This window comes from Giraffa tippelskirchi, chromosome 8 (genome assembly GCF_054371585.1).
Source record: "Giraffa tippelskirchi isolate mGirTip1 chromosome 8, T2T-mGirTip1v1.2.pri, whole genome shotgun sequence".
NCBI classification, from domain to species: Eukaryota; Metazoa; Chordata; class Mammalia; order Artiodactyla; family Giraffidae; genus Giraffa; species Giraffa tippelskirchi.
In genome coordinates this window covers 152686056-152694987 of record NC_137282.1, presented here as the reverse complement: position 1 = coordinate 152694987, position 8932 = coordinate 152686056, and the positions used below count along the sequence as shown (strand labels likewise).

General features: G+C 39.6%; 2 long non-coding RNA genes across 2 annotated transcripts; one reads left to right on the top strand and one right to left on the bottom strand.

The window, feature by feature from the left end:
• Positions 1 to 236: 236 nt before the first annotated feature.
• Positions 237 to 8910, bottom strand: LOC145516698 (uncharacterized). The gene is made up of 3 exons (XR_014061680.1): positions 8500 to 8910; positions 1645 to 3202; positions 237 to 1185 (listed from the first exon to the last, which is right to left on the bottom strand). It is a non-coding gene; the product is annotated as an uncharacterized LOC145516698 (long non-coding RNA).
• On the top strand, positions 1847 to 8811 carry LOC145516699 (uncharacterized). The gene is made up of 3 exons (XR_014061681.1): positions 1847 to 3751; positions 4809 to 5067; positions 8719 to 8811. It is a non-coding gene; the product is annotated as an uncharacterized LOC145516699 (long non-coding RNA).
• Positions 8911 to 8932: the final 22 nt, after the last annotated feature.

Sequence of the window (8932 nt, the reverse complement as noted above, 5' to 3'; positions counted from 1 at the left end):
TTGGCAGCAGCTAGGAACGTCCCCCAAATTCCCTATTTGGGGCTGGCTAGCCACAAACAACAGGCTAATACACTGTCACGGCCACAGTTCTCCCCTGAAAAACCCAGGACAGTCAGGTGCCCTTAAAGCAGGAGCCAGCCATGGCCAGCCCCACAATGGGCCACCAAAATCTGTTAGCGACAGACTGTGTGTGGGGTCCGACTGATCACTGCTCAAAAGCCAATAAAGAGGCTAGGTTGGTGGCAGGGAAAGTATGCTTTATTTCAGATGCCAGTCACGGGGGGGACGAGAGGAGAATGGCAGACATCTGTCCAAAAGCCAACTCCCTCCGCCCCCCGACAAGCAGCGGGGCAAGAGATTTTATGGATAGAAGAGGGGGCGGCTACATGCAGAAATAGCACACTCATCTCTAACAGTCATCTTCAAATTGGTCATCAGTGGTCTGACCAGCATCATCTTGGTGGTTTTAGGTACAGTTAATCTTCAGTTCCAGGGTTCACTTGTTCCCGTTTCTTTGTAGTCAGTTCTCGGAATTGTGGCAGCTTACGTCTGGATGCAGTCTGGTCATCATGCAGTTAACTTCTGCACCTGATGTTTTAGCATCTATAAGACAGGTCACAAGATATGGTTCAGAATTTTATCTATAGCCCTTGAGAAAAAACTAAAGGTCCTTGACTGTGCTTAATGACTGCATTATTATTATTTAGTCTCCTTGGACTGTTTTCCTTTGTTTCCACATTTCTCTCTTATGTGATGAAACGTATTCTTTGACTAAAGTTTTCCACGGACAAAAGGCAGGCAGAGGACATGGTGGGGGAGGGGGCAAGGCCCCAGTGTCTCTGTTTCAGTGGGAGGGTGTGCTCTTCACTGATTTACATGCAGCTGTCCAACTTTTCCAACACCATTTGCTGAAGAGACTGTCTTTTCTCCATTGTGTATTTTGCCTCGTTTGTTGAAGATTAATTGACTATAGGTGTGTGGGTTAATTTCTGGGCTCTCTCTTCTGTTCCATTTATCCCTATGTCTGTTTTTGTGCCGATACAAAATCTGTTTTGATTACCGTAGCTTTGTAGCATTGGCTGAATTCTGGGAGGGTTATGCTTCCTGCTTTGTTCTTTTTCCTCAGGATTGCTTTGGCAAACTTGAGTCTTTTACAGTTCCATGTAAGTTTTAGGATTATTTGTTCTAGTTAAGTGAAAAATGTTGTGAGTAATTTGATAGGGAGCACGTTAAATCTATAGATTGCTTTGGATAGTATGGCCACATCAACAATATTAATTCTTCCAGTCCCAGAGCATAGGATATCTTTCTAATTCTTTTGTTAATGAATTTTGTAATGAATTTTATAAATGAGTTTCCTTTATTAATGTTTTATAATTCTCAGCATATAGGTCTTTCACCTCCTTGGTCAGGTTTACTCCTAAATATTTTATTGTTTTGACATGATTTTAAAAGGTTTTGTTTTTCAACATTCCCTTTCTGATATTTCATTGTTAGTGTAAGGAAATGCAACCGATTTCCATATGTTAATCTTGTATTCAGCTACCTTGCTGAATTTGCTTATCAGTTCTGGTAGTTTTGTGTGGAGTCTTTAGGGTTTTCTATATATAGTATTGTGTTATCTGCATATAATGACAATTTTACCTCTTCCCTTCCAATTTGGATACCTTTCATTTCTTGTCTGATTGCTATGACTATGATTTCCAATACTATGTTGAATAAAGTGATGCGAGTGGGCATTCATATCTTGTTCAGGATTCTAGCAGAAAGGCTTTCAGCTCTTCACCATTGGGTATTATATTGACTGTGTGTTTGTCATAAATAGCTTTTATGATGAGACGTGGTCCCTCTATACCCACTTTGGCAAAAGTTTTTATCATGAATGGATGTTGAATTTTAGCAAATTCTTTTCCTGCATCTATTGAGATGATCATTGGTTTTTATCTTTTCTTTTGTTGACGTGGTGTATCACACTGATTGATTTGTGTGTGTTGAACCATCCTGTGACACTGGGATGAATCCAATTTGGTCATGGGGTATGATCTTTTTTATGTGTTGTTGGATTTGGTTTGCTAATATTTTGTTGAGAATTTTTGCATCTTTATTCATCAAGGATATTGGTTTGTAACTTTCTTTTTTGGTAGTGTCTTTGTCTAGTTTTGGTATCAGGATGATGGAGGCTTCATAGAATGTCTTTGGGAGTATTTGCTCCTCTTCAGTCTTTTAGAAGAGTTTGAGAAGGTATTTTTGGTAGAATTAGCCTGTGAAGTCATCTGGTCTTGGACTTTTGTTTGTGGAGAGGTTTGTTTTTTGTAATTACAGATTCCATTTCACTTTCAGTCTGTTAAAATTATCTCTTTCTTCTTGGTTCAGTTTTGGTGGGCTGTATGTTTCTAGAAACTGGTGCATTTCTTCTGGGTTGTCAGATTTGTTGACATACAATTGTTCATAGTATTCGATTAGGGTTTTTTGTATTTCTGCAGTATTGGTTGTTACCTCTCCTTTCTCATTTATTTTGTTTAGTTGGGTCCTCTCTTCACTGTGAGCCTGGCCTCTGTTTGTCAATCTTGTTTACCCTTTTAAAGAACCAGCTCTTGGTTTTATTGATTTTTTTCTATTGCTTTTTAATCTCTATTTTATTTATTTCATCTCTGATCTTTATTATTTCCTCTCTTCTGTTGACTTTAGTCTGTGTTTGTTCTACTTTCTGTAATTCTTTTAGGTAGTAGGTAAGGTTGTTTATTTGAGATCTTTCTTATTTTATGAGGAAGGCCTATATTGCTATGAATTTCCCTCCAAGAACTGCTTTTGCTACATCCCATAGGTTTTGTATGGTTGTGTTTTCATTGTCATTTGTCTCAAGGTATTTTTAAATTTCCTCTTTGATTTCATCGTTGACCCATTGGGTTTTTAGTAGTATGTTGTTTAGTCTCAATATAATCATTTTCTTCTCATTTCTTTTTCTGTGGTTGATTTCTAGTTTCATGCTGTTTAATGCTGTTGTGGTCAGAAAAGATGACTGAAATAATTCCTATACTCTTAAATTTGCTGAAGCTTGCTTTGTGTCTTAGCATGTGATATGAGGATATTCCACAGATGCAATGCACATGAACTTGGGCAAACTCTGGGAGATGGTGAGGGACAGGGCGGCCTGGTGTGCTGCAATCCATGGAGTCACGAAGAGTTGGACACGACTTGGCAACTGAGCAACAACAACATGAGGATATTCCATGTGCACTTGAAAAACATGTGTATTCTAGGTTTTGTTAATATAATGTCCTGAAACTATCAATTAGTCTAACTGTTTTAATGTATCATTTAGGATAATTTGATGCCTTTTAATCTAATGTCTTTTATTTCCTTTAATCTAATGGTTCTCCTCACTCTTTCATATAATTTATCTACTGAACTCAGCTGTCTGACTTGGGTTCCCCACAGTCTGGATTTTGCAGATTGTACACTAATGGTACTTCCCTTGTGGCTCAGCTGGTAAAGAATCAGCCTGCAATGCAGGAGACCTGGGTTCAATCCCTGGGTTGGAAAGATCCCCTGGAGATGGGAAAGGCTACACACTCCAGTATTATGGTCTGGAGAATTCCATGGACTGTATAGTCCACAGAGTTGCAAACAGCTGGACATGACCAAGCAACTTTCACACTAATGGTGTATTTCAGTATGTCTTTGTCCTCTATCTCCTGTAAATTGGCAGTTGAATCCAGAGGCTTGATCAGATTCAGGTTTAATCTCTTTGGTAAGACTACACATTATTATGAATTTATGTATGTAAACTTATTTATAAGATGTCAATCTATTCTAATTATTACCCTTATTGAAACTCAAATTGTTCTGTCTTTGACCAATGGAGAACTTCTTCAAGTTAGCCTTCCTGGGTCCTCTGGACATGACCCTAGAAGTCTTTAATAGTTCCTCTGCTCTCTAGTATGACAAGATATATTATGTTCATTTTATACATTTCCTGCCCCAGATCTAGAATCATCCAATTCTCCAAGTAGTCTTTGCTTCTTTAAGTGGGAGTTCTATTTCAAAACTTCAGTCCCACTGGTAAGAATGAGCACTGCTAGTGAAAACAATGCAGGAAACTAGATATTTGACACTAATGATAATTATTCATTTCACCTCATATCACATACATATGTATATATATATATATGTGTGTGTATGTGCTCAGTCGTGTCCGACTCTTTGCAACCCCATGGACTGTAGTCTGCCAGGCTCCTCTGTCCATGGGATTTCCCAGGCAAGAATACTGGAGTGGGTTGCCTTCTCCTCTAATATTGCCATCATCAATACACTGAAAAGTTAAATTTTTGCTAATGCTCTTCCCAAACTCCTCCCCAGTTTTACAGTAATTTTGTACCAATATTTCAGATTATAAATCCATCTCAGATTATATTCTTTGTGGCTCTCAGTTCCAAATCTTTGTTTGCTATGCAATAATGGAGCTGAACTCTGCAAATACTTTTCCAATATCAGCTGGTTTAACATTGGGCTTTGTTAGTGGAGGGTACTCTTGGGAGTGGAGGTGTGGAGGTATTGGAGAAGGAAGAAGCTTCTGTTTCTGATTCTTGTGTGCTTATCCCTTTGGGCTCCCCTGCAGAGCCTGTGGTTCCTTCCAGCAGTGCCCACTAGCTAACAACAAGCAGCAGCTTCCCAGGGCAATTTCCCCCAAAACACGGTTTTTTAGATGGCTTCATGGAGTGGTATGGTGCTGGTATATTGTCTTCCTGTAAGTGGCTGCTCTGGGCACTTTGCAGTGAACTCTGATAAAGTCACTTCTCTGTGGATAGCTTCTCCAAGAACTCCAGGGAGGATTTAATGGGTTCCATGGGGGCCACCGAAGAATTGATGCTTTTGAACTGTGATATTGGAGAAGACTCTTGAGAGTTCCTTGGACTGCAAGGAGATCCAACCAGTCCATCCTAAAGGAGATCAGTCCTGAGTGTTCATTGGAAGGACTGATGTTGAAGCTGCAACTCCAATACTTTGGCCACCTGATGAGAAGAACTGACTCATTTGAAAAGACCCTGATGCTGGGAAAGATTGAAGGTGGGAGGAGAAGGGGATGACAGAGGACGAGATGGTTGGATGGCATCACTGACTCAATGGACATGAGTTTGGGTAAACTCTGGGAGTTGCTGATGGACAGGGAGGCCTAGCGTGCTGCAGTCCATGGGGTCACAAAGAGTCGGACACAACAGAGCAACTGAACTGACCGACTGACTGACTGACTGATGGGGGCCACAGCAGTGAGCCACAATCATGCCCTCTTCAAGTAGGAGGTAGCTGGGGTGTGGGGTCGGAGGGGAGAGCCAGGGTGTTTCTTGGCCACTTTATTTCAGTTTAGGAGTGATGACTTCTCTCTCTATCCACTGTTCCTCCTATATGGTAAGCGTTCTCTTTGCCTGTTAGTAGTCAGCCTCCTTTTATTCCAGTTCTATTAATAAGTCTTCACAGTATTGAACATAGCCCTCTGTTCAAATTACTGTGTAGTTTCTATCTCTTGACTAGACCCTGACTGAGACAAACCTTCTTTTAGTCTTGGTTCTAAATGTAGTATTTCAAGTCACTGTGAGTAATTTTGGTTACTGAGCTTCACTCCTCAGGAAAAACTCAAATAAATGATATTCTGCGTTCTTTCATTTTGATAACAAATACACTTTTATATTTGAAAGTCAGTTTTGCTGGACACAGAGCTCTTAGTTCTCGTTTTCTTTCTTTAAGTATTTTAAATATTTCACCATTTTCTCCTCACATGAAGTAGTAATTTTGAAGTCTTATGATAATCCAATTTTCTTTCACAAATATTTTTTTACCTAAATGACCATTTTAAGAAATGTATAGTAATTTTATTACTTAGAATATATCTTGTTTATTCTCAGTGTTTTCAGGTACACAGTATACTCTTTCAGCATGAGATTTCAAATACACATATGAATATACATATGAATATATATGTGAATACATATATAAATAGAATATATGTACATATGTTCTACTTCAGGGGAGGTTCTCTTGAATTATAATGTGTTGTGTTCTGTTAGCTAGCTATGGTTTTATCAAGAACTTTTAATCCATATGTTGGATTTTCTTTACTTGTCCTCAATGTTTATTTTTTCTCTAAAATCATTTCTACCTGTTTCATTTATTTAAAAATTCAAATTCTAGTTCTCTTGAGCACCATCTGTATTTACTTCTGTGTTCCTTCTAGTTCAGTATTTATCTGAAATGACTTTTTCCTCTTATGGGTAATTCTTTCCCCAATTGTTACTTTCTGAAGGTTTTTAAATTCCAATTTCTCTTTCACGTTTTATATAATTTTCTTAGTATCTTCACAGTTTTCATCTGATTATTTCTGGCATTGACACTATGCAATTTTGCATTTGTGGCTTGCTCCCATGCTCCTGTATTTGGGGGTCTGTGGCGTTATCTATTATCTAGTTTCGTTGTAAACATTGCCCCATGCATTTTTGGTTTCACTATACAGTCTGTTTTGATGTGGTGATTCGTGGAAATTTGAGATTCCTGTACTGCCTTCTTCCCAGAATCTGTTTATATTTTATCAACTCATGAATACTTCCTTTTTTATGTCCCTGAGACATCAGTCCTTAGCTGAGTATGATGGGAAGGTACTAAGGTTGTTCAGGGTGTTGTCTGGATTGGCAATGGTGCGTTACATTACATCCTCATTCTTGAGTGATGACTTACTTGGTTATAACATTCTAGGTTGTCCACAGTTTCCCTCTGTACTATAAACATTCCACTATCTTAAGGATATTTTTACTTTTGACAATATGGCTTCCATTGTAAATGCCATTTCTTTCTAGTTATATATTTTCACTGCTCTTATTTAAGATCATTATTTTTCTCTTTGTTTAAATTCATCATCTATGTGTTATATGTATATGTTATTTTCCCAAGACTTGATGTGCTGCTTCAAGGTAAAGAGTCATCTTTGTTCGATTCTAGAAAATTACTGGCCATTATTGCTTTTTCCCTCTTTTGGAATGCCTATTAGATGTTCTGTTGAACCTTCTTATAATATATAGAACCTCTGAATTTGTTGGTTACAAAAGGCAATAATTTTACTCTTGGCTTAAGCCAATTAGAGTTAGGTTTATTCCTGAAACAGGAATACTCTTACTTTCTCAAAAGCAAAGAAAGAGAGAAAAAGGTGATCCCTGAAGCTATCTGATTAACTGTAACTAGATATCCTTGAAACCTAAACTATTTCTGTACTTTCTATGCAAGTTAATAAATTCATTTACTTTTTCTACCTTAAATCAATTACAGTTGGGATTCCTGACAACTGCAGCAGAGTCCTGATTAATATAAATGTCTATGTGAGCAGCACTATGCCAGGTGCTACTTAATCAGTGGTATTCAAAACAAAGTCAGTGTCTCCAGTAATCACAATATTTACACTCATTCCATATTCTCTTCATTTATTTGTTCTTGCTTCCCTTTCCTCCCCTACCCAAACTTGGAATGCATGTTTAAACGTTACAATTTCTTCACAGTTGACTTTTTAAAAATTGTTTACTTATTATTTAATTTTTGGCTGCACTGTTTCTTCATTGCTACACTTGGGTTTTCTCTAGCTGCGGCCAACACCGGGGGAGCAGGGGCTCCTCTTCCTTGCAGTGCATGGCCTCCTCATCGCGGTGGCTTCTCTTGTTGTGGAGCACCAGCTCTAGGCGTAGGCCTCGGCATTTGGGGTTTACAGGCATAGTTGCCCCAAGGCATGGCGGATCTTCCCAGAGCAGGGATCAAATCTGTGTCCTCTCCATTGGCAGGTGGATTCTTAACCACTGGACCACCAGAAAAGTTGATTTTTAAAACCACATTTGTAAGAGTAAACCTAGCTATAGGCCACCACGATCTTTCCCTTGTTTTGGATACATACTATATTGGTATTGTCTTAAATAGGTCTTCTGGTGCTTCATGAAAGTCTTTCCCTTTAACTTATCCATTAGCTTCTCAAGGTCAAAAGTTAAGCCTTTTACTTTCATTTCCCAGAGCAGAGTCAAGAATGATTCTGGGATTCATCATGTTTATAACCATACCCACAGTACCTGGCCCCTGTGGGTCTCCTTCCTGTGTGGGACAGGGGATACAAAGATAACCAACTTAAGGACTTCGGAAGGCATACTAAAATATAAATACGTTAAGGTGCCATATATAGTTCAGAGGAAGGGGAAATCATGCCTGGGCTACGGCACTCAGGGGAGCTTCCAAAGCCCTGAGATATGAATGAACAAGGCCTTTCCTGAACAGAAAATAAAAGGCAGGCGCCAAAGGTTGAGACGAGTCTGAGGAAAGGCACAATTTTGCTGAAGCAGGCTTGTCTCTGCAGCAGTGGAAAGTAAGATATTGCAGACACAGGTTAGCTCCAGGACAAGGACAGAATCTAGCTCTTAAACCAACATAACCCCTTTTTTCTTACAATCAAGATCGCTGCAGCTGACTGAGCCATACTACCTTGATAGGTCCCAGTTTGGTTATTAACTTCTTAACCTCTGAGGATATGCCTTGTATCACCTTGAGTACAACTGGGTGAGGGGACCAGTTAACCGGAATGAATGCAGGCGGAAATAAGTAACAGGGTCTGTGCTTAGAGACCAAAACTGTCGCGGCTCCAAACATTAAAAGCAGCGCTGACTCCCGGGACCTCTCTCTGAAATCCTCTTCCTCCATCAGCTGTTCCTCCAGGAGCAGCCGGAGTCTATCTACAACCCGTCAGACTATCTGGAGAAGCTTGCGCCTTCAACTTCGTTAAAAACCGCAAGAGGTGTGTGAGGGGTGGGTGGGGGGAGTGGGGGGCCCGGAGGGGTGATAGATGGGCGGAACTAGCGATAAGCCAAGCACGCCCAGCCATGTAGCTCTCTGACAGCCATAACCGGCTGGGGAGTCC